The sequence below is a fragment of the Triticum dicoccoides genome, chromosome 7B (assembly GCF_002162155.2).
Source record: "Triticum dicoccoides isolate Atlit2015 ecotype Zavitan chromosome 7B, WEW_v2.0, whole genome shotgun sequence".
NCBI classification, from domain to species: Eukaryota; Viridiplantae; Streptophyta; class Magnoliopsida; order Poales; family Poaceae; genus Triticum; species Triticum dicoccoides.
Window position 1 is genome coordinate 302,689,888 of NC_041393.1, and position 26,005 is coordinate 302,715,892.

Sequence of the window (26,005 nt, forward strand, 5' to 3'; positions counted from 1 at the left end):
CCCCCTGTCTCGTGGGCCCCTGGTGGCCCCCCTCCACTTATGCCAGCATCCACACACTTCATCTTCTACCCAAAAAATCCCCATCAAGCTCAAGCACGAGTTCTAGCTCTTTTTGCTGCGATTTTCAATCTCCTTGCTCAAAGCTCCATTTGCAAAACTACTTTGGGAGATTGTTGCTTGGTATGTGACTCCTCCATTGGTCAAATTAGTTTTTGTTCTAGTGCTTTATTCATTGCAAATTTTTGCTGCATAGGTGACCATGTTCTCGAGCTTGCATGTTAAATTTATGAGGTCCCAAACAATTCCAATGCATGATATAGGCTCTAGGCACTTGTAGGAGTAGTTGCTACCTATCTTGTTTAGTTTTATTCACTTTTATTTTGAAGTTACTAAAGTTTCAGAATTTTTTCAGAAAAAGAATTATGTCTAGGAGAATGTACCAAGGTGGTTCCTCGGTGAAGAAAGGGCCCAGGATTGCTATACGTGAGCAAGATGTTGAATTGCAGAGGGACGCGGATGTACGAGCTTGTTAGTGGCCATCCGATGATTTTATGGTCGAAGCAGGCTTCAAGGAGGAATTTGATGCGTATGTGCGTAATGCCGAGCTGGAGGACTTCTTACAAGATAAGTGTCCGCAGTACTATCAATTGACTGATTCTTTTGTGCGGAGGTTCAAATATAACTGTGCGCGTAATTCTCCTAGTGTCATATTTGATATTTATGATACATCTTATACCATGGATTTAGAGGATTTCACAACTGCTTGCAAACTCCTACAGTGGGGTAATATTAATGATCCTCACAAATCTGAATTTAGAGATTTTCTTGCTAGTATTGCTGTGGGGGAATCTATGGACATAGCACAAGCTACCATAGGGAGCATTCATTTTCATGCTATACATTATTTTGCTCTCTTCATTGGTAGATGTATTAACGGTAAGAATGAAGCATGTCACATGTGTGTCCCTGATCTGTGTGTCCTCAAGAGTGCTGTGTTAGGTTATAAAGGTTATAACTTGGGGGCAATAGTTGCACGTAGGTTGCAGAATAATAGTTGAAAGGGAAATTTATTTGGAGGCATTTATGCAACCCGTGTGGCTAATTATCTTGGTATAGCCCCACGAGAGGGAGATATGATAATACCTCATGTTTATTTGGATTCTGAAGCTATGGCCAATCATCAATTTCTTGGGAGGAATGAACAATTCCTCATGACAGATGCAACACCGTCCCTGTTACTCTTCCTGCTCCCTACCTTTTTGATTATCAAGAAAAAGGAAGATATGTTGTCACGAGGGAGGAAGTAGCTGAACACGAGAGGAGAGTGGAGGCATCTCGCCAACACGCTGCAGCTCAGGAGGCGGTTGCCGCTGGAGCTTAGTACGATCCCGGTTTCACTTATGGATATCAGCCATGCGGTCCTTGGTACTAGACCAACTTAGGCCAAAAGCCTAAGCTTGGGGGAGTACGTATTTCTCACCAACTTTACATTCATGTTCACACACTAGTCGTCGGTGCTCATACTCTTTCATTGTATTATCCATGCTAGTTTAAATTTCTTTTTCTAGTTTTCTTCTTGTGTGTTTGATAAACCTTAAGAAAAACCAAAAAAATTAGTTAGTTTAATTTCCATGCTTGTAGTAGAAATTAAAATGAAAATCCAAAAAGATTTCTAGTTCTTCTTCTTACTTGTTGGGAGCTTTCCCGTGTAAATAGTTTTATTTTCTTTTCTTTCCTTTGGGGGTCGAGAAGACCATATTGAAAATGTTTAGTGGCTCTCATATGCATGATTGTTTATTTAACTTATAGCCCATATTACTTGTCTTCTCTCTTGAGTTGAATGCTTGCAGAATTCCAGCTTAGTCCAATGCACGTGCACTATTATTATTATACACATTGTTTGATCGTGCAAGTGAAAGGCAATAATGACGATATATGATGGACTTATTGAGATAAGAAAAGCTGGTATGAACTCGACCTCTCTTGTTTTTGTAAATATGATGAGTTCATCGTTTCCGAGTCAGCTTATTATGAAGTAAACATATTTGCAATGACATTTAGAGCTTATAGTTGCTTGTGCCATGCTTGATTAGCTATGAGTTATAATGGTTTACCTTGCGTGCCAACATGCTATTAGAATGATTATGATGTGATATGATGGGATGGTATCCTCCTTTAAATGAATTGAGTGACTCGACTTGGCACATGTTCACGCATGTAGTTGAATCAAATCAACATAGTCATCATGATATTTATGTTCATGGTGGATTATATCCTACTCATGCTTGTATTCGGTGTGAATTAATTTTAATGCATGTTTATGACTGCTGTCGCTCTCTCAGTTGGTCGTTTCCCAGTCTTTTGCTAGCCTTCACCTGTACTAAGCGATAATACTGCTTGTGCATCCAAACTCCTTAAACCTCAAAGTTGTTCCATATGAGTCCACTATACCTTCCTATATGCGGTATTTACCTACCATTCCAAGTAAATTTGTATGTGCCAAACTCTAAACCTTTAAATGAAATTCTGTTTTGTATGCTCGAGCAGCTCATGTTACAACTAGGGCTGCCTATATCTTCCATGCTAGGTGGGTTATTCTCAAGAGGAGTGGACTCCGCTCCTCATTCACGAGAAAGGGCCGGTAACCGGGATGCCCAGTCCCATGATCCAAAAAGATCAAAGCAAATCAAAATAATTAAACAAAACTCCCCCAGGGCTGTTGTCAGTTGGAGGCACTCATTGTTTCGAGCAAGCCATGTATTGATGCTTGTTGGTGGTTGGGGGAGTATAAACCTTTACCATTCTGTTTGGGAACTGCCTATAATGCATGTAGTATGGAAGATACAACCATCTCATAGTTGTTGCATTGACAGCGAAAGTATGCCGCTCAAAATGTTATTCAATCTCTATTTTAAAATCGAGCTCTGTCACCTCTACAAATCCCTGCTCCCCTCTGCGAAGGGCCTATCTATTTACTTTTATGTTGAGTCATCTGAAGGAAATATGCCCTAGAGGCAATGATAAAGTTATTATTTATTTCCTTATATCATGATAAATGTTTATTATTCATGCTAGAATTGTATTAACCGGAAACATAATACATGTGTGAATACATAGACAAACAGATTGTCACTAGTATGCCTCTACTTGACTAGCTCATTGATCAAAGATGGTTATGTTTCCTAGCCATAGACATGAGTTGTCATTTGATTAAGGGGATCACATCATTAGGGGAATGATGTGATTGACATGACCCATTCCGTTAGCTTAGCACACGATCGTTTAGTATGTTGCTATTGCTTTCTTCATGACTTATACATGTTCCTATGACTATGAGATTATGCAACTCCCGTTTACCGAAGGAACACCTTGTGTGCTACCAAACGTCACAACATAACTGGGTGATTATAAAGGTGCTCTACAGGTGTCTCCGAAGGTACATGTTGGGTTGGCGTATTTCGAGATTAGGATTTGTCACTCCGATTGTCGGAGAGGTATCTCTGGGCCCTCTCGGTAATACACATCACTTAAGCCTTGCAAGCATTGCAACTAATGAGTTAGTTGCGGGATGATGTATTACGGAACGAGTAAAGAGACTTGCCGGTAACGAGAATGAACTAGGTATTGAGATACCGACGATCGAATCTCGGGCAAGTAACATACCGATGACAAAGGAAACAACTTATGTTGTTATGCGGTCTGACCGATAAAGATCTTCGTAGAATATGTGGGAGCCAATATGAGCATGCAGGTTCCGCTATTGGTTATTGACCGGAGACGTGTCTCGGTCATGTCTACATAGTTCTCGAACCCGTAGGGTCCGCACGCTTAACGTTACGATGACAGCTTTATTATGAGTTTACGAGTTTTGATGTACCGAAGGAGTTCGGAGTCCCGGATGAGATCGGGGACATGACGAGGAGTCTCGAAATGGTCGAGACATAAAGATCGATATATTGGACGACTATATTCAGACATCGGAAAGGTTCCGAGTGATTCGGGTATTTTTTGGAGTACCGGAGAGTTACGGGAATTCGCCGGGGAGAAGTATTGGGCCTTATTGGGCCATACGGGAAAGAGAGAGGGGCTGCCTAGGGCAGGCCGCACGCCCCCCAAGGCCTAGTCCCAATTGGACTAGGGGGAGGGGCTGTGCCCCCTCCTTCCTTCCCTTCTTCCTTCCCCTTCCTTCTCTCCTACTCCTACTAGGAAAGGAGGAGTCCTACTCCCGGTTGGAGTAGGACTCCCCCCTTGGCGCGCCCTCCTCCTTGGCCGGCCGCCTCCCCCCTAGCTCCTTTATATATGAGGGTAGGGGGGTACCCTAGAGACACAACAATTGATCGTTTGATCTTTTAGCCGTGTGCGGTGCCCCCCTCCACCATAGTCCACCTCGATAATACTGTAGCGGTGCTTAGGCGAAGCCCTGCGTTGGTAGAACATCATCATCATTACCACGCCGTCGTGCTGACAAAACTCTCCCTCAACACTCGGCTGGATCGGAGTTCGAGGGACGTCATCGGGCTGAACGTGTGCTGAACTCGGAGGTGTCGTATGTTCGGTACTTGATCGGTCGGATCGTGAAGACGTACGACTACATCAACCGCGTTGTGCTAACGCTTTCGCTTTCGGTCTACGAGGGTACGTGGACACACTCTCCCCTCTTGTTGCTATGCATCACCATGATCTTGCGTGTGCGTAGGAATTTTTTTTGAAATTACTACGTTCCCCAACAGTGGCATCCGAGCCTGGTTTTATGCGTAGATGTCATATGCACGAGTAGAACACAAGTGAGTTGTGGGCGATACAAGTCATACTGCTTACCAGCATGTCATACTTTGGTTCGGCGGTATTGTTGGATGAAGCGGCCCGGACCGACATTACGTGTACGCTTATGCGAGACTGGTTCTACCGACGTGCTTTGCACATAGGTGGCTGGCGGGTGTCAATTTCTCCAACTTTAGTTGAACCGAGTGTGGCTACGCCCGATCCTTGTGAAGGTTAAAACAGCACCAACTTGACAAACTATCGTTGTGGTTTTGATGCGTAGGTAAGAACGGTTCTTGCTAAGCCCGTAGCAGCCACGTAAAATTTGCAACAACAAAGTAGAGGACATCTGACTTGTTTTTGCAGGGCATGTTGTGATGTGATATGGTCAAGACATGATGAGATATAAGTTGTTGTATGAGATGATCATGTTTTGTTGAAGTTATCGGCAACTGGAAAAATCCTTATGGTTGTCTCTCTATTGCATAAGATGCAACCGCCAAATAATTGCTTTACTTTATCACTATGCGATAGCAATAGTTGGCGAGACGACCATGTGACGACACATTGATATAGATCAAGATGATGGAGATCATGGTGTCATGCCGGTGACGATGGAGATCATGACGATGCTTTGGAGATGGAGATCAAAGGCACAAGATGATGATGGCCATATCATGTCACATAATTTTTTTGATTGCATATGATGTTTATCTTTTATACATCTTATTTTGTTTTGATTGACGATAGCATTATAAGATGATCTCTCACTAAATTATCAAAGTATAAGTGTTCTCTCTGAGTATGCACTGTTGTGAAAGTTCTTCGTGCTGAGACACCACGTGATGATCGGGTGTGATAGGCTCTACATTCAAATACAACGGGTGCAAAACAGTTGCACACACGGAATACTCAGGTGAAACTTGACAAGCCTAGCATATAACAGATATGGCCTCGGAACACGGAGACCGAAAGGTCGAGCGTGAATCATATAGTAGATATGATCAACATAGTGATGTTCACCATTGAAACTACTCCATCTCACGTGATGATCGGACATGGTTTAGTTGATTTGGATCACGTGATCACTTAGAGGATTAGAGGGATATCTATCTAAGTGGGAGTTCTTAAGTAATATGATTAATTGAACTTAAATTTATCATGAACTTAGTCCTGGTAGTATTTTGCAAATTATGTTGTAGATCAATAGCTCGCGTTGTTGCTTTCATATGTTAATTTTGATATGTTCCTAGAGAAAAACTATGTTGAAAAATGTTAGTAGCAATGATGCGGACTTGGTCCCTGATCTGAGGTTTATCCTCATTGCTGCACAGAAGAATTATGTCCTTGATGCACCGCTAAGTGACAAACCTATTGCAGGAGCAGATACAGAGGTTATGAACGTTTGGCTAGCTCAATATGATGACTACTTGATAGTTTTGTGCACCATGCTTTATGGCTTAGAACCGGGACTACAAAAACATTTTTGAAACGTCACAGAACATATGAGATGTTCCATGAGATGAAATTGATATTTCATACTCATGCCCGTGTCAAGAGGTATGAGACTTCTGACAAATACTTCGCCTAGAAGATGGAGGAGAATTGCTCAACAAGTGAGCAAATGCTTAGATTGTCTGAGTACTACAATCACTTGAATCAAGTGGGAGTTAATCTTCCAGATAAGATATTGATTGACAGAGTTCTCTAGTCACCATCACCAAGTTAGTAGAACTTCATGATGAACTATAGTATGCGAGGGATGACGAAAACGATTCCCGAGCTCTTCGTGATGCTGAAATCAATGATGGTAGAAATCAAGAAAGAACATCAAGTGTTGATGATTGATAAGATCACTAGTTTCAAGAAAAGGGCAAAGGGAAAGAAAGGGAAACTTCAAGTAGAATGGCAAGCAAGTTGTCACTCCCGTAAAGAAGCCCAAAGCTGGACCAAAGCCTGAAACTAAGTGCTTCTACTACAAAGGAAATGGTCACTAGAAGCGGAAATGCCCTGAATATTTGGTGGATAAGAAGGATGGCAAAGTGAACAAGGGTATATTTGATATACAGGTTATTGATGTGTACCTTACTAGTGTTAATAGTAGCCCCTGAGTATTTGACACTTGTTCGGTTGCTAAGATTAGTAACTCGAAACATGAGTTACAGAATAAACAGAGACTAGTTGAGGGTGAAGTAACGATGTGTGTTGGAAGTGGTTCCAAGATTGATATGATCATCATCGTACACTCCCTATATTTTCGAGATTAGTGTTAAACCTAAATAAATGTTATTTGGTGTTTGCGTTGAGCATAAATATGATTAGATCATGTTTATTGCGATACGATTATTCATCTAAGACAGAGAATAAATTGTTATTCTGTTTACATGAATAAAACCTTCTATGGTCATACACCCAATGTTGATGGTTTATTAAATCTTGATCATGGTGATACACATATTCATAATATTTATGCCAAAAGATGAAAAGTTGATAATGATAGTGCAACTTATTTGTGGCACCGCCGTTTGGGTCATATCGGTGTAAAGCGCATGAAGAAACTCCATAAAGATGGACTTTTAGAATCACTTGATTATGAATCATTTGATGTTTGCGAACCGTGCCTTATGGGCAAGATGACTAAAACTCCGTTCTCCGGAACAATGGAACGAGCTACTGATTTGTTGGAAAGAATACATACCGATGTATGCAGTCCAATGAGTGTTGATGCTCGTGGCACGTATCGTTATTTTCTGACCTTCACAAGATGATTTGAGCAGATATGAGTATATCTACTTAATGAAGCACAAGTCTGAAACATTTGAAAAGTTCAAAGAATTTCAGAGTGAAGTGGAGAATCATCGTAACAAGAAAATAAAGTTTCTGCGATTTGATCGCGAAGACAAATATTTGAGTTACGAGTTTGGTCTTCAATTTAAAACAATGTGGAATAATTTCACATCTCACGCCACCTGGAACACCACAACATTATGGTGTGTCCGAACGTCATAACCGCACTTTATTGGATATGGTGCGATCTATGATGTCTCTTATCGGTTTACCACTATCGTTTTGGGGTTATGCATTAGAGACAGCTACATTCACTTTAAATAGGGCACCACCAAAATCCGTTGAGACGACGCCTTATGAACTATGGTTTGGCAAGAAACCAAAGTTGTCGTTTCATAAAAGTTTGGGGCTATGATGCTTATGTGAAAAATTTCAACCTGATAAGCTCGAACCCAAATCGGAGAAGTGCGTCTTCATAGGATACCCAAAGGAAACTGTTGGGTACACCTTCTATCACAGATCCAAAATCAAGATTCGTTGCTAGAAATGGATCCTTTCTAGAGAAGAAGTTTCTCTTGAAAGAAGTTAGTGGGAGGAAAGTAGAACTTAATGAGGTAATTGTACCTTCTCCCTTATTGGAAGTAGTTCATCACAGAAATCAGTTCCTGTGATTCCTACACTACTTAGTGAGGAAGGTAATGATGATGATCATGAAACTTCAGATCAAGTTGCTACCAAACCTCGTAGGTCTTCCAGAGTAAGATCCGCACCAGAGTGGTACGGTAATCCAGTTCTGGAAGTCATGTTACTAGACCATGATGAACCTACGAACTATGAGGAAGCGATGATGAGCCCAGATTCCGCGAAATGGCTTGAGGCCATAAAATCTGAGATAGGATCCATGTATGAGAACAAAGTATGGACTTTGGTTGACTTGCTCGATGATCAGCAAGCCATGTTAAATAAATGGATCTTCAAGAGGAAGACGGACACTGATAGTAGTGTTACTATCTACTAAGCTTGACTTGTTGCGAAAGGTTTTCGACAAGTTCAAGGTGTTGAATATGATGAGATTTTCTCACTCGTATCGATGCTTAAGTCTGTTCGAATCATGTTAGCAATTGCCACATTTTATGAAATCTGGCAAATGGATGTCAAAACTGTATTCCTTAATGGATTTATTAAAGAAGAGTTGTATATGATGCAACCAGAAGGTTTTGTCAATCCTAAAGGTGCTAACAAAGTGTGCAAGCTCCAGCAATCCATCAATGGACTGGTGCAAGCATCTCGGAGTTGGAATATACGCTTTGATGAGTTGATCAAAGAATATGGTTTTATGCAGACCTTTGGAAAGGCCTGTATTTACAAGAAAGTGAGTGGGAGCTCTACAACATTTCTGATAAGTATATGTGAATGACATATTGTTGATCGGAAATAATGTAGAATTATTCTGCAAAGCATAAAGGAGTGTTTGAAAGGAGTTTTTCAAAGAAAGACCTTAGTAAAGCTACTTACATATTGAGCATCAAGATCTATTGAGATAGATCAAGACGCTTGATAAGATTTTCAATTAGTACATACCTTGACAAGATTTTGAAGTAGTTCAAAATGGAACAGTCAAAGAAAGAGTTCTTTCCTGTGATGCAAAGGTGTGAAGTTGAGTGAGACTCAAAACCGTACCATGGCAGAAAATAGAAAGAGAATGAAAAGTCATTCCCTATGCCTCAGTCATAGGTTCTATAAAGTATGCTATGCTGTGTACTAGACCTATTGTATACCTTGCTCTAAGTTTGGCAAAGGAATAAAATTTTGATCTAAGAGTAGATCACTGGACAGCGGTCAAGAATATCTTTAGTGAGCACTAAGGAAATGTTTCTTGATTATGGAGGTGACAAAAGAGTTCATCGTAAAGAGTTACATCGATGCAAGCTTTTACACCGATACAGATGACTCTAAGTCTCAATCTGGATACATATTGAAAGTGGGAGCAATTAGCTAGAGTAGCTCCGTGCAGAGCATTGTAGACATAGAATATTTGCAAAATACATACGGCTCTGAATGTGATAGACCCATTGACTAAACTTCTCTCACGAGCAAAACATGATCATACCTTAGTACTCTTTGGGTGTTAATCACATAGCGACGTGAACTAGTTTATTGACTCTAGTAAACCCTTTGGGTGTTGATCACATGACGATGTGAACTATGGGTATTAATCACATACAGATGTGAATATTGGTGTTAAATCACATGGTGATGTGAACTAGATTATTGACTCTAGTGCAAGTGGGAGACTGAAGGAAATATGCCCTAGAGGCAATAATAAAGTTATTATTTATTTCCTTATATCATGATAAATGTTTATTATTCATGCTAGAATTGTATTAACCGGAAACATAATACATGTGTGAATACATAGACAAACAAATTGTCACTAGTATGCCTCTACTTGACTAGCTCGTTGATCAAAGATGGTTTTGTTTCCTAGCCATAGATATGAGTTGTCATTTGATTAACGGGATCACATCATTAGGAGAATGATGTGATTGACATGACCCATTCCGTTAGCTTAGCACATGATCATTTAGTATGTTGCTATTGCTTTCTTCATGACTTATACATGTTCCTATGACTATGAGATTATGCAACTCCCGTTTACCGGAGGAACACTTTGTGTGCTACCAAACGTCACAACATAACTGGGTGATTATAAAGGTGCTCTACAGGTGTCTCCGAATGTAATTGTTGGGTTGGCGTATTTCGAGATTAGGATTTGTCACTCCGATTGTCGGAGAGGTATCTCTGGGCCCTCTCGGTAATACACATCACTTAAGCCTTGCAAGCATTGCAACTAATGAGTTAGTTGCGATATGATGTATTACGGAATGAGTAAAGAGACTTGCCAGTAACGAGAATGAACTAGGTATTGAGATACCGACGATCGAATCTCGGGCAAGTAACATACCGATGACAAAGGGAATAACGTATGTTGTTATGCGGTCTAACCGATAAAGATCTTCGTAGAATATGCAGGAGCCAATATGAGCATCCAGGTTCCGCTATTGGTTATTGACCGGAGACGTGTCTTGGTCATGTCTACATAGTTCTCGAACCCGTAGGGTCTGCACGCTTAACGTTACGATGACAACTTTATTATGAGTTTATGAGTTTTGATGTACCGAAGGAGTTCGGAGTCCCGTATGAGACCGGGGACATGACGAGGAGTCTCGAAATGGTCTAGACATAAATATCGATATATTGGACTACTATATTCGGATATCGTAAAGGTTCCGAGTGATTCGGGTATTTTTCGGAGTACCAGAGAGTTACGGGAATTCGCCGGGGAGAAGTATTGGGCGTTATTGGGCCATACGGGAAAGAGAGAGGGGCTGCCTAGGGCAGGCCGCGCGCCCCCCAAGGCCTAGTCCGAATTGGACTAGGGGGAGGGGCTGCGCCCCCTCCTTCCATCCCTTCTCCCTTCCCCTTCCTTCTCTCCTACTCCTACTAGGAAAGGAGGAGTCCTACTCCCGGTGGGAGTAGGACTCCCCCCTGGCGCGCCCTCCTCCTTGGCCGGCCGCCTCCCCCTATCTCCTTTATATACGAGGGCAGGGGGGCACCCCAGAGACACAACAATTGATCGTTTGATCTTTTAGCCGTGTGCGATGCCCCCCTCCACCATTGTCCACCTCGATAATACTGTAGTGGTGCTTAGGCGAAGCCCTGCGACGGTAGAACATCATCATCGTCACCACACCGTCGTGCCGACAGAACTCTCCCTCAACACTCAGCTGGATGGGAGTTCGAGGGACGTCATCGGGCTGAACGTGTGCTGAACTCGGAGGTGCCGTACGTTCGGTACTTGATCGGTCGGATCGTGAAGACGTACGACTACATCAACCGCGTTGTGCTAACGCTTCCGCTTTCGGTCTACGAGGGTACGTGGACACACTCTCCCCTCTTGTTGCTATGCATCACCATGATCTTGCGTGTGCGTAGGATTTTTTTTGAAATTACTACGTTCCCCAACATCATCACCCTTCTTATTAAATAGCACCCGCTGGAGAGCACACTATCATTTGCATTCATTACTATTGGTTTATATTGGGTATGACTTGACTGGATCTCTTTTACAATGAATTACAATGTTTAGTCAGTCCTTGATCTTTAAAGGTGCTCTGCATTTATGTTTTGCGGTCTCAGAAAGGGCTAGCGAGATACCATTTTTTTATATCATGTTATGATTATTTTAAGAAAGTGTTGTCATCCGAGTTTTATTATTATGGCTCGCTAGCTGATTATGCTATTGATATGAGTAATTGTGAGACCTAGGTGTTATTGTTAGAATGCTGGCTTTTCACGTTTACAACAACAAGAGAAAACAGAGTTTGTAAAAGTTTTTATTTATCACTTTCAGTTTATCAACTGAATTGCTTGAGGACAAGCAAAGGTTTAAGCTTGGGGGAGTTGATACGTCTCCAACGTATCTACTTTTCCAAACACTTTTGCCCTTGTTTTGGACTCTAACTTCCATGATTTGAATGAAACTAACCCGGACTGACGATGTTTTCAGCATAACTGCCATGATGTTGTTTTATGTGTAGAAAAGAAAAGTTCTCGGAATGTCCTGAAAATCCACGGAGGCACTTTTTGGAATTTATAAGAATTATTGGGCGAAAGAAATACACCAGGGGGCCCACACCCTGTCCACGAGACAGGGGGGCGTGCCCCCTCCCCCTGGGCGCGCCCCCCTATCTCGTGGGCCCCGTGGACCTCCACCGACCTCAACTCCAACTCCATATATTCACGTTCGGGGAGAAAAAAATTAGAGAGAAAGTTTCATCGCGTTTTACGACACGGAGCCGCCGCCAAGCCCTAATCTCTCTCGGGAGGGCTAATCTGGAGTCTGTTCGAGGCTCCGGAGAGGGGGATTCGTCGCTTTCGTCATCATCAACCATCCTCCATCACCAATTTCATGATGCTCACCACCGTGCGTGAGTAATTCCATCGTAGGCTTGCTGGACGGTGATGGGTTGGATGAGATTTACCATGTAATCAAGTTAGTTTTGTTAGGGTTTGATCCCTAGTATCCACTATGTTCTGAGATTGATGTTGCTATGACTTTGCTATGCTTAATGCTTGTCACTAGGGCCCGAGTGCCATGATTTCAGATCTAAACCTATTATGTTTTCATGAAATATATGTGTGTTCTTGATCCTATCTTGCAAGTCTATAGTCACCTATTATGTGTTGTGATCCGACAATCCCGAAGTGACAATAATCGGGATACTTCTCGGTGATGACCTTAGTTTGATGAGTTCATGTATTCACTATGTGCTAATGCTTTGTTCCGGTTCTCTATTAAAAGGAGGCCTTAATATCCCTTAGTTTCCACTAGGACCCCGCTGCCATGGGAGGGTAGGACAAAAGATGTCATGCAAGTTCTTTTCCATAAGCACGTATGACTATTTATGAAGTACATGCCTACATTACATTGATGAACTGGAGCTAGTTCTGTGTCACCCTATGTTATAGCTATTACATGAGGAATCACATCCGGCATAATTATCCATCACTGATCCATTGCCTATGAGCTTTTCATATATTGTTCTTCGCTTATTTACTTTTCCGTTGCTACTGTTACAACTACTACAAAACCCCCAAAACTATTATCTTTACTTTTGCCACCGTTACCTTTATTATCATACTACTTTGCTACTAAATACTTTGCTACAGATACTAAGTTAGCCAGGTGTGGTTGAATTGACAACTCAACTACTAATACTCAAGAATATTCTTTGGCTCCCCTTGTGTCGAATCAATAAATTTGGGTTGAATACTTTACCCTCGAAAGCTGTTGCGATCCCCTACACTTTTGGGTTATCAGTGGACAGCCGCATGGCCGTGATAGAGCTCCTTCTAACATAGTTAGGAGTCGAAGCACGTCACGGTCCATGTAGCTTTCACCGCCGCCCACACCAGCAGAAGCTCTGGCGCGCGCGGCTGCTCCTCGACTTTCCTCCCACTACGGAGAGGCTCGACAAGTGGAGAGCCACTGTCCGGAGCCTCGTCGGCATCGCTAACAAAGATGAGCTATGACCGGCGGGGCCCATAGGCTGTCGCTCCGTTAAACCACCGCATGCCAGCGGAGGAAGGGCCAGGGTGATGCAGCCACGGTGCACTCTCCTCCCCCACGCCAGCCACCGCGGGTGTCGATCCGTCGTGATGACGCTTGTGATAATATTTCCATAGCATCGTCCGATCCATGGACCCACCGCGATCAGCATCAAGTTCTTCAGGAGCGAGCCCTTGAAGATGCTCGAACCACAATCGAGCGCCGGCGTGACGCGCACCACCAGTCAGATAGGCGGGCATGGCCCACTATGGACCACCCAGCACCGGGAGGCTACGGTGGCCTACCCTATGAGGTGGGTTGCCCGGCCTTCACCCGTGAGCTGCCACAGTTCCAGTGGCCCTCCCACTGCACATTCAAGCCCGACGTAGGCGAGAAGTACAACGTCAAGACTCACCCGTCGGAGTTCCTCAGCATCTACACCATTGCAATGTAAGCCGCTGGAGCCCGCGACGACAAGGTGCTTGCCAATTACTTCCCGCTGGCGCTCAAGCCCAATGTTATGTCATGGTTGATGCACTTGCCAGTGGATTCCATTTCTTCTTGGTCGGATCTGTGTCATGAGTTTGTTGGCGCCTTCACTGGAGGCCATCAAGCTCATGGGCAGGCGAGTGATTTGCACATCATCCCCCAAAAGGAAGGAGAAAACCTACGCAAGTACATCCAAAGGATCAGCCGAGTGCAGTACAACATCCCAGATGTTCATCCCGCCGCTGTGATTAGTGCATTCCATCAATTCCCTTATATAACTAAAGCATTTCTAGACTCAACTTCGACCAGTTTGGCTTGGTAATCCTACAGACAGTCAAGCTCTGATACCAACGCTGTCAGGACCCCGACTCAATGCCACATCGATCTAGCATGTAACACCTCATATCACTTTGCGGCCTCACGCACGGTATTCCCACGGGTGTCGCCTTACCTTTGCCCGGGACCGTTTGCGCCTTTTGGCACACGTATATGACAGTGTCGCTAGCGTCCATATGATAAGGAGCCCGGGCTGACATGGCTAGTCGTAAACCCAAAGTGGCACAGACTTACAGGGACAGGCATCCATGACCCAGCATCGAACGTGTCGGTCATCAGCGAGTGAATCCAGGTTGTAGCACTGGGCTAGCAGGACTCCGGTGAACCGGGCTGTAGCAGGCTAACAGGACTCCGGTATTCATCGCGTGACATTTCCCCGAAGGGACAGACACAGGAACGAAGAAGGACACATGCCGGCCAGCCTAAGTGTTCCGGAGCAGTAGCAAGCTACCATGGCTCGGTGGAAACACTAGGAGACATTTCCCGGTAAGAGAGGCTACTAAAGATAAACAACTAGATAGTCAGATCCCACACATACCAAGCATTTCAATAACATACACACAATATGCTCGATATGGGCAATACAACATGGTATCACAAAATGACTCTACGACTCCAGTAATTTATTCAATAGGCTCCGAGGAGCAAGATATTACAAACAGGGGTCTCATGACCCAACATTCAGAGCATACAAATCAAAGCACAAGCGGAAGCTATCATGTCTGGGTACAGACATCTATAAATGAAAAAGGCTGAGAAGCCTGACTATCTATCAGATCCTGCCGAGGGCACAAGATCGTAGCTGAGGTATCAAGCTAAACGTCGAAGTCCAAGCGGAACTACTAGTGAGACTGAAGTCTCTCTGCAAAACATAAAATAGGAAAATTTGAGTACAAATGTACCCAGCAAGACTTACATCAGATCTATCTACATGTGCATCATTATCAACAAGGGGGTGGAGGGGTTTGACTGCAGCAAGCCAGCTTTGACTCGGTGGCTATCCTAGACTACGCCTGCAAGCGACTCTTTTGAGGTGGCGCACACGAGTCCACATATTCACCATATCAATACACCACTATGGATCCGCTTCCGTCTCCCTACGAGAACGCCATCCATATCACTCACGCTTATCTTGCGTATTTTAGAGTATCCACTTTCACTTGTCTATGAACTGATATAAGCAACCCAGAAGTCCTTTTCCGCGGACACGGCTATTCGAATAGATGATTTTAACCCTGCAGGGGTGTACTTCTTCATACATGTTTCCACCACTTAGCGTCTGCACACGACATGTGCTCGGCAGACTTCAAGCGAAAGCCGACGTGGGTGTAGACCACGACCTACCTAAACACCTGAGTCTCTATTCCAGGTTTATCGCCTATTCGGGTTCCATCCATGAGGAGATCCGGCCGGAGTTTCGCTCACAGCCCCAAACGATGTGAACAGGGTTCCCGAGATACCAAACGGGCATCCGGTACACCGTGCCACGTACCTACCGCATCATAGCCCACCCCTACGGTCAGCGCTGTCCACGGCCTCCAGTAAGCTACAAACACCAGAAACTACTTGCAACTCCTGGACAGAGGACAAGGGTGAATAAGAAGTCGAGCGGGGTCATATTTCAGGGCCCAATGTATGGTAGTAACTGAATCATGGATCACAAACACAGAACTCAGTTCCTGAGGACGGCTGTAATGAGACAACCCACCATGTACTCCTACATGGCCTCTCACCGCTACCTTTACCAAATCGTGTTCACACACTTAGCTCACACACAGTAGGACATGTTCACACGCCTCTGATTCATCCCCGATGAATCAGACCTGACTCAACTCTAAGCAGTAGCAGGCATGACAAGCAAGCATGAATGAGTAGGCACAACAGGGCTCAAACAACTCCTACTCATGCTAGTGGGTTTCATCTATTTACTGTGGCAATGACAGGTCATGCAAAGGATAAAGGGGTTCAGCTACCGCAGCAAGTAACAAATATGTCGTTGTTGTCCTAATGCAGTAAAAGAGAGCAGGAGCGAGAGAGTGGGATTTTATCGGAATGAACAAGGGGGTTTTGCTTGCCTGGCACTTCTGAAGATAACATTGAGTCTTCATCAGTGTCAACGATCACGTCATCGGTATCACGTCTATCGAGAGGGGACAAATACCGGCAACACAAAAAGGAACACAATCAATGCAATGCACAATATGATGCATGATCATGACATGGCAAAATGAATGTGTTTTGAGCTAATGCAACTAGCAACAGATTAAATGAAGTTGGTTTGAATACAAGATTCAAATTCAAACTCCATATGTGATTATTCAAATGTCATTCACTTCATTTGTCCTAAACAGTAGTGATAAGTTGTTCTAACATGCATGAAAATGGTACAGATGGATTCCTTGATTTTTTCTGATAATTTTTCATATATAAATTATTTAATTTGGAGTTACGGTTAATTTTCTATGAATTTTAGAAGTTTTAGCTATTTTCTGGAAATAATAAATCATTTTTGATTTATTTTAATTCCAGAAACAAATACTGCGTCAGCATGACGTATTAGTGACGTCAGCAGGTCAACGTGGCTGGTCCAGGTCAAACCTGACGGCTGGGACCCGCACGTCAGTGTGATTAGCTTAACTAAAATTAATTAAAACTAATCCTAATAGTTAACAGGGCTGGGCCCCACCTGTCATTGACTCAGGAGAGTCAACCGGGGCCCACCCGTGGTCAAAGTCAAAGTCGGCTGCCGGTGTTTAGCCACCGGCGAGCCCGACGTGGCGGCGAGAGTGGTTTTGGCCACTCCGGCGACCAAATGGGCCGCGGAGGGCATCTAGGAGGAGCTGGGGACGAGCCGAAGCTCTTGGTGGAGTTAGTTGCGCTCGGGGCGGCCGGAATCGGTGCCGGCGGCGACCTAGGTGGCCGCGGGAGCTCGGGCGAGCTCGGGCTCGACGCTGCGGTGCACTAGAGGGGAAACGGAAGGGCGCTGCAGGCTCCTGGGAGGGCGGCGAACTTGGTAGCATGCTCGGGCGCCAGCTGGGGTGGCCCTGGCCACGGCGGCGCCATGGCCGGCGGCGGGGAGTTTCCGGTGAGGTGGAAACGACGGCTACGGAGACCGAACAAACACGGGGCTAGGGGGAGAGGAAGAGGAGTTCACCGTGGAGAGGGAGAGGTGGTCAGCGGGCTCGGGGGCGTCCTGTCGGCGGCGAATTCGGCGACAGCGATCGGCGGGTCCAAGGAGGGGAAGAACGCCGGGGCGGCGCTTCGGGGCTTCTCCGGTCGCGTGTGACGGCGGGGAGGGCGAGGGCGGCACGGCGGAGCTCGTGGACTGCTCGAGGGGACGAGGGGGAGGCGATGGCCGGGGTGGTGTTCGTCGGCGGCGGCGATAGTGCTCGGGTTCGGGAGAGAGAGGGAGAGAGACGAGCTCGGGGAGAGAGTGAGATCCAGGGAGAGGAGGGGAAAGCGAGAGGGAGCCTGGGGCGGCGTCGTGGGGTCGCTAGGAGGGCCGCGAAGCAGGAGGTGGCGTCGGGGCTCTCGGGCGCGCGCCACGCCTCGCCTCTGCCTACTGGCAGAGGAAGACGACGAGCGGCGAGGGGGTTTGCGGTGGTGGGCTGGGCCACCAGCTGGGCCAGCGATGGGGGGGGGCAAAGCTGGGCCGGTTCGTGGCGCCAGGTAAGCTGGGCTTCTCTCTCTCTCTCTCTTTTTTATTTACTGTTTTCTATTTTTGTTCTGTTTTATTTAATTGGCACTGAATTTTAATTCAAACAGAATTTGAAAACAGTGCCTAAACTTCCCTGGATATTTTTAAGTCACCTAATGGACTTCTCCACACATAATAAAAATATCTCAGGTCATTTGAAAATATATTCATTATATATTATGAATATAACTCCAAATTCAAATAAAATATTGATTTAAAATCAGAGCCCAATAATTCCTTAGAAATGTCCCAAAATTTTGGTTTGATTTATAACTCTTGCCAAAATTGTCAGAGCTATTTCTAGGCATTTTGGATTTACTAATTGCAATTTTAGGGTTTCTTGCCCCTCTTTTATTTAAGTTTTGAGGCTTCTGAATTCCTCAGTTCAAATTTTCAGAATTTAAACATGATGCACACATGAGCTAGCCTAGAGCACTACTAGCAACTAGGGATGTGACAACTCACCCCCACTAAACAAGAATCTCATCTCGAGATTCAAGCGTAGGGTAAGGTGGAGGGGGAACGCGACCTAGCACAAACTTCACGATCCAGGGTGCACTTCAATGAACGTTGATTTGAACACCATCTTTGTCTTGTCGTCTTGCTCTAAGAAATCCTGTCAACATGACATGGAGGGAAGAGGGAGACTCTAGAAGGGTCGATCTTCTCGAAGATCGAACAACTCACGGAATGAGACATAACAACATCTCTCGAGCTGAGAGACGAAGCACACCTCTAGAGGGATGGAGTGGAACAGATGACGAGGGTTCACTAGGTAGACAACAATTTCACGCTTAAGAGGGTGGTAAACGATTGTCAACGTAGCAAGGAGTTGAGTTGCCATGATACCACGACGAAACATCCTGGAGGAGGGTGATTCGTAGATTATTATCTTAAGTGGCAAAAAGAATTACTTTTGATTCAAAGATCATTGAAACTCTTCATACCAGCCTAAGGCAATTCACAACGATCGTTTGGAGGGGGTCGGTAGAATGGCATACTCGGACTTGGATGATGTGGATTACCTTGTTGAAGACAACGCAATGGATGAATTTGCTTATCACCGGAAATGGAAGAGACCCATGGTAGAATGGCACATTGGCGGTGCAGGCTAGGAACAGAATGCAAATGCTGGGAATGATTCTGATAACTGGGGAAGAACCCAACAATAGAGAGTGAATTCACGGTTTGAAAGGTCATAGCATTTCCGAGGAAACTGAGAGGAATCCCAGTTAGAGCCGATGATAACACGTAGCGCTTGTGCGTGCTCTCAGGAACTTGAGCATTTTCATATTCATCAAGGTTTCATCAACATCCGTGTCAAGGTGCTGACAACACAACATACTATCATGATGAATAGCGATGGACGATGCAGATGCAGAGGAGGATAACACTTTCTCAGATTTCACCTTAGCGAAGCCAAGGAACAAAATCTGGATGATCGACCGAGAGACATTTAGCACTCCGCTTCTAATGTTCTCCTTGATGTGCTAGTGTAACCCATTCATAGATATGGTTTGATATCTAAAACATCAAGTAAAAAGGTCGGACTTCGGGAACACAAAAATCCATAGGGGCAACTAGGGAGTAAACCCTACAAAATCCCTATGGGGAGGTGGCCAACTTCCTCAATCAAGATACTACAATAATAGGTCTTTCGGCTGGGTGGTGCTGGCCACGACATCCACTTCACCAGTTATCGAGGGACCAATATTATAGTTCTTGGGGAAATGTTCCAACCATCACATCTGTCTGAGATTCAGATCTGGTTGGTGTCAGGATATTCCAGACTCATCGAGTCTAGGAAGAAAAATGAAAGTTTGCAACACAAATCGACGAGATGACGTTGCGAGATTCTCGAGAAATGAACTACGATAGTAAGCTCCAAAACATGAGCTGGTTCTGCTACAAACATGTGAACACGTTGTCCCAGACAAGCATGCCCACGTAGCAGTCTTATAATTAAACACTACTGAGTTCTGGTTGGGAACCATCAGCGAGGATATCGAAGTTCTTTCATAAGTCCGGATTAGCTCTTATGAAGATACTCCTTCTCCTTGAACAATCAGTCAGTGGCTTGGTGTGCTAGGATACACATATGGAATGAAGATGATCAGTCTATCAGACCATAGAATACTTCACACATGCATGACTGACTTGCGATAATTCCAAAGGAAACAAAACAATCTTCCTCGGATTCATGGCGGCAACTTACACCAAATGCACATGAATTAGAGGAAGTCACTTCTTCCATCCAAGCATAGACTCTATGAACGGAGCACGAAGGCTTTGCTTACAAAATTTTCAACACTAGATTGATGTTCAACATGATTCATGGGGGGAGACAAAATGCTACTGATGGGCTCAACAGCAACTCATCGGAATTTCCATATCACTGGACTTCCACCATCATGTGAACACGGTGATAGCATTGGTCAGACCAAAGGATATAATGGTGTATGCTCGAGGGATCAACCACGAGTAAGACAACATTACGAACATCGTTGGTTCTGACTTGATTTGACGGTAGCCCATACTCAATCAAAGGATTGATAAGACAATAGGTCCAACAACTGATCACAGGGACCAATCGATGAAGATATCATCTTTCTTCAACACACACTACACAAGAATATCCCTTTGGAACGAACTAAGTCAGGCAAGCTTTTATCTTCCAATTCTCCAGGCTGTTGTTTAGCTTATCCAACTAGCTCAGGGTATCCAACACGGATTCTTGGAGAAAGGGTGGTTTACAGGAATAAACCAACTTGATCACGAACTCAACATAGCGGTCAGGTGACAACCTGGTAATACTTCTGAGAAGATATTCAGAAAATCACGAACCACCGGTATGTTACTAAGCTCGAGAACAATCTTGCTTTTGAGGGCGAGACGATATGATCTAATGAGTGAGGACTTGACAAGATCCTAACTCATCAATCGAAGGGTGCACCGAAATAAGGACTAGGTAGCACGATCAGTCTTAGAAGGATGATTCGAAAACCAACATGCTAAGAATGAAATTATTATTCTTTAACTACCAAGCAACGAGGTTGCTGGGAGTATTGATTTCACACATCACAATTCATTTGTCGGTATTCCGGTTGCATCAACACGAGGGCCAGGAATGACTAATGATGGTGAGAAGTATCACTACGTCAAAATTCATGAGAGTTGGTGCAGTTCTCATGACAATTCTGACATAAAGGGGGTAATACTCCAAGGTAGAACAGAACCAAAAGCTGGGCTGGCATTTTGATCTGCGGAGCACAATTGCTTTGACCCAATCCTAGATATGGAAGAGGTACTGGAGTTTGTTTCTCCTAGTCATTCTGCGATTGAATGGCTTGACGGACCACAAGGGTAATAGGCATCGATAAACGAATGCATGCATACTCTTGACTATCAATTGATAAACGAGGGTCAGAAGACAACTAAAGAGGGACAACTCAAAGGAACATATAACTTTCTGAGTTGTGGATGCATAGATTAGTATGTCGAACGAAGTTCAACATATTTCTTCCGGATAACCCATGCAGAAAGGTAGAACTGGCAGAGCCACAATATATAATGGAGAACTCATCAAGAATAATCCTGTTGTGATATTTTAGTTCAACGAGGAACTTCTGCCATAAGTAGTTCATGGTATTTGGAAGAAGAAGATACCACGGACTTCAAGGACTATCGCAAAGGTTACTAATAACCTAAAGGAACGAGCAAAACTATCAACATGAAGCAAGTAGGGTGAATCTCGGGTTCAAAATCCAGGGATAGAATACCTACTACTAAATGGCATCACGGGATGCTTTCGATAATGACGGCCAGAGTCATCACACTGGAACATAAATCATGGCTAGACTACTAGATGATCCCCTGAGACACCTAGGGTCATAATAGTAACTCCAACATAATGTCAAGGCAATAGAATACCTCAACTCAACAATTAGTGTGATTGAGCTGGCATAAAGGAACATCGAAACCAGAGGGAAAGGATTTTGCAAATGCATCAGACTATTTAGAAACCTGGAATGACTCGGACAGCATAACGGCTGTAAATGCTCAGAAAAGATTTGAGACATTCACAAAAATGGTGGCATAACCACTCAGAAGCACAATATCAAGGTTTCGAGATCAACAATTTACATACGGAAGTAGTAGGAACTGAACTGAGACTTAAATCCAACAATCTTATAAGTCCACTGATTAGTAACACGTGATCCTGATAGAAAGAAAAGATAGCCTAGTTCTTAATCCCCGCAGGAAAGATAAGATGACTCGGATCAGAAGGCATAAGGTATAAGGAGTAAAAGAGCCTTACGTTCCATCCCACAATCAATTCCCTTATATAACTAAAGCATTTCTAGACTCAACTTCGACCAGTTTGGCTTGGTAATCCTACAGACAGTCAAGCTCTGATACCAACGCTGTCAGGACCCCGACTCAATGCCACATCGATCTAGCATGTAACACCTCATATCACTTTGCGGCCTCACGCACGGTATTCCCACGGGTGTCGCCTTACCTTTGCCCGGGACCGTTTGCGCCTTTTGGCACACGTATATGACAGTGTCGCTAGCGTCCATATGATAAGGAGCCCGGGCTGACATGGCTAGTCGTAAACCCAAAGTGGCACAGACTTACAGGGACAGGCATCCATGACCCAACATCGAACGTGTCGGTCATCAGCGAGTGAATCCAGGCTGTAGCGCTGGGCTAGCAGGACTCCGGTGAACCGGGCTGTAGCAGGCTAACAGGACTCCGGTATTCATCGCGTGACATTTCCCCGAAGGGACAGACACAGGAACGAAGAAGGACACATGCCGGCCAGCCTAAGTGTTCCGGAGCAGTAGCAAGCTACCATGGCTCGGTGGAAACACTAGGAGACATTTCCCGGTAAGAGAGGCTACTAAAGATAAACAACTAGATAGTCAGTTCCCACACATACCAAGCATTTCAATAACATACACACAATATGCTCGATATGGGCAATACAACATGGTATCACAAAATGACTCTACGACTCCAGTAATTTATTCAATAGGCTCCGAGGAGCGAGATATTACAAACAGGGGTCTCATGACCCAACATTCAGAGCATACAAATCAAAGCACAAGCGGAAGCTATCATGTCTGGGTACAGACATCTATAAATGAAAAAGGCTGAGAAGCCTGACTATCTATCAGATCCTGCCGAGGGCACAAGATCGTAGCTGAGGTATCAAGCTAAACGTCGAAGTCCAAGCGGAACTACTAGTGAGACTGAAGTCTCTCTGCAAAACATAAAATAGGCAAACGTGAGTACAAATGTACCCAGCAAGACTTACATCAGATCTATCTACATATGCATCATTATCAACAAGGGGGTGGAGGGGTTTGACTGCAGCAAGCCAGCTTTGACTCGGTGGCTATCCTAGACTACGACTGCAAACGACTCTTTTGAGGTGGCGCACACGAGTCCACATATTCACCATATCAATACACCACTATGGATCCGCTTCCGTCTCCCTACGAGAACGCCATCCATAGCACTCACGCTTATCTTGCGTATTTTAGAGTATCCACTTTCACTTGTCTATGAACTGATATAAGCAACCCAGAAGTCCTTTTCCGTGGACACGGCTATTCGAATAGATGATTTTAACCCTGCAGGGGTGTACTTCTTCATACATGTTTCCACCACTTAGCGTCTGCACACGACATGTGCTCGGCAGACTTCAAGCGAAAGCCGACGTGGGTGTAGACCACGACCTACCTAAACACCTGAGTCTCTAGTCCAGGTTTATCGCCTATTCGGGTTCCATCCATGAGGAGATCCGGCCGGAGTTTCGCTCACAGCCCCAAACGATGTGAACAGGGTTCCCGAGATACCAAACGGGCATCCGGTACACCGTGCCACGTACCTACCGCATCACAGCCCACCCCTACGGTCAGCGCTGTCCACGGCCTCCAGTAAGCTACAAACACCAGAAACTACTTGCAACTCCTGGACAGAGGACAAGGGTGAATAAGAAGTCGAGCGGGGTCATATTTCAGGGCCCAATGTATGGTAGTAACTGAATCATGGATCACAAACACAGAACTCAGTTCCTGAGGACGGCTGTAATGAGACAACCCACCATGTACTCCTACATGGCCTCTCACCGCTACCTTTACCAAATCGTGTTCACACACTTAGCTCACACACAGTAGGACATGTTCACATGCCTCTGATTCATCCCCGATGAATCAGACCTGACTCAACTCTAAGCAGTAGCAGGCATGACAAGCAAGCATGAATGAGTAGGCACAACAGGGCTCAAACAACTCCTACTCATGCTAGTGGGTTTCATCTATTTACTGTGGCAATGACAGGTCATGCAAAGGATAAAGGGGTTCAGCTACCGCAGCAAGTAACAAATATGTCGTTGTTGTCCTAATGCAGTAAAAGAGAGCAGGAGCGAGAGAGTGGGATTTTATCGGAATGAACAAGGGGGTTTTGCTTGCCTGGCACTTCTGAAGATAACATTGAGTCTTCATCAGTGTCAACGATCACGTCATCGGTATCACGTCTATCGAGAGGGGACAAATACCGGCAACACAAAAAGGAACACAATCAATGCAATGCACAATATGATGCATGATCATGACATGGCAAAATGAATGTGTTTTGAGCTAATGCAACTAGCAACAGATTAAATGAAGTTGGTTTGAATACAAGATTCAAATTCAAACTCCATATGTGATTATTCAAATGTCATTCACTTCATTTGTTCTAAACAGTAGTGATAAGTTGTTCTAACATGCATAAAAATGATACAGATGGATTCCTTGAATTTTTCTGATAATTTTTCATATATAAATTATTTAATTTGGAGTTACGGTTAATTTTTTATGAATTTTAGAAGTTTTAGCTATTTTCTGGAAATAATAAATCATTTTTGATTTATTTTAATTCCAGAAACAAATACTGCGTCAGCATGACGTATTAGTGACGTCAGCAGGTCAACGTGGCTGGTCCAGGTCAAACCTGACGGCTGGGACCCGCACGTCAGTGTGATTAGCTTAACTAAAATTAATTAAAACTAATCCTAATAGTTAACAGGGCTGGGCCCCACCTGTCATTGACTCAGGAGAGTCAACCGGGGCCCACCCGTGGTCAAAGTCAAAGTCGGCTGCCGGCGTTTAGCCGCCGGCGAGCCCGACGCGGCGGCGAGAGTGGTTTTGGCCACTCCGGCGACCAAATGGGCCGCGGAGGGCATCTAGGAGGAGCTGGGGACGAGCCGAAGCTCTTGGTGGAGTCAGTTGCGCTCGGGGCGGCCGGAATCGGTGCCGGCGGCGACCTAGGCGGCTGCCGGAGCTCGGGCGAGCTCGGGCTCGACGCTGCGGTGCACTAGAGGGGAAACGGAAGGGCGCTGCAGGCTCCTGGGAGGGCGGCGAACTTGGTAGCATGCTCGGGCGCCAGCTGGGGTGGCCCTGGCCACGGCGGCGCCATGGCCGGCGGCGGGGAGTTTCCGGTGAGGTGGAAACGGCGGCTACGGAGACCGAACAAACACGGGGCTAGGGGGAGAGGAAGAGGAGTTCACCGTGGAGAGGGAGAGGTGGTCAGCGGGCTCGGGGGCGTCCTGTCGGCGGCGAATTCGGCGACAGCGATCGGCGGGTCCGAGGAGGGGAAGAACGCCGGGGCGGCGCTTCGGGGCTTCTCCGGTCGCGTGTGACGGCGGGGAGGGCGAGGGCGGCATGGCGGAGCTCATGGACTGCTCGAGGGGATGAGGGGGAGGCGATGGCCGGGGTGGTGTTCGTCGGCGGCGGCGATAGTGCTCGGGTTCGGGAGAGAGAGGGAGAGAG